At 48.4% G+C, this 1,014-nt stretch overlaps 1 protein-coding gene across 1 annotated transcript in view; it reads left to right on the forward strand.

The window, feature by feature from the left end:
* LOC116401382 (neuropeptide Y receptor type 2-like) overlaps positions 1-1,014 on the forward strand; it is a 32,504-nt gene that overhangs the window by 1,516 nt on the left and 29,974 nt on the right. The gene's annotated exons all lie outside the window — the stretch shown is intronic.

Raw genomic sequence — 1,014 nt, forward strand, 5'->3', positions numbered from 1 at the left:
CCCCCCCCCCCCCCCCCCCCCCCCAAGCTGACAGCTGGTGACCCACTTCTAATAGTTTACCACTCCGACCAAATGTTTAATACCTCCACCTGTCAAACGCTGCGATGCTGAGAGATGACTCGGAGCGTTGAGGATGATGTTGTGCTTGTGTGCAGGACTCGGGCTTCCTGTCTCTGAGGCGCTGCTCATCAAACACCCTCTACAGAGAAAGTCCTTTCTATGCTCTGAGTTTGGTGACGCTCCTCTTCTCTGCGCGATGTTCCTGCACATCAGCGGACTATTCTCCTTAGAGTGAGCAGGAGGAGAGCAAGGCTTAGTGGAGATGCTGTTCACTGGATGGATGTGTTGCAGAGCGACGAGCGGTTCCACTGATGTGTGTGTTTGAATGATTTGACCTCAAACAGTTATTTAAGTGAAACCGTGAGAGGAGTGTGTGTTTGGTGGAGCTGGTAACATGCGTTTACCTCCTGAGATGTAGAATGATAATCTACTGATTGATGCATTTTATGGGTCGTTGCATGCATACAGAGGAGTGTGGATGTCAGGAGGAAAGCTCTGAATGCAGATCATCAAACCAAGTACAAGTCTTTCTACAGAACAAGTCCATTTCATTTAACAAGATGAGCTTATTAATAAAGTATAACTTGATTATAAACACGAGTACTTTAAAGTCTGATAACGTCAGAGTGCAGCTCAGTGTGAGCAGCTCGTCTGCTGTCGTGTCTTAAATCAACACGTGAATCCGTTTACACGCACACGCATCACAAGAGGCCTCCAGCCGCGCTGAGGCCTCGCCAGCTAACGCTGCCTAATGGCCCCCCACTGTGACTGTGTGTGTGTGTGTGTGTGTGTGCTGATATCTATCCACACACACACACACACACACACACATAGATATCTGCATGGATGCAAAAACACACTAGGATTCACGATGTGGAAGAAACGCCAGATAATAACTGTCTCTCTCTCCCTCTCTCTCTCTCCCTCTCTCTCTCTCTCTCTCTCTCTCTCTCT

This window comes from Anarrhichthys ocellatus, unplaced genomic scaffold (assembly GCF_004355925.1).
Source record: "Anarrhichthys ocellatus isolate YVR2014 unplaced genomic scaffold, GSC_Weel_1.0 scaffold410, whole genome shotgun sequence".
Taxonomy (NCBI): domain Eukaryota; kingdom Metazoa; phylum Chordata; class Actinopteri; order Perciformes; family Anarhichadidae; genus Anarrhichthys; species Anarrhichthys ocellatus.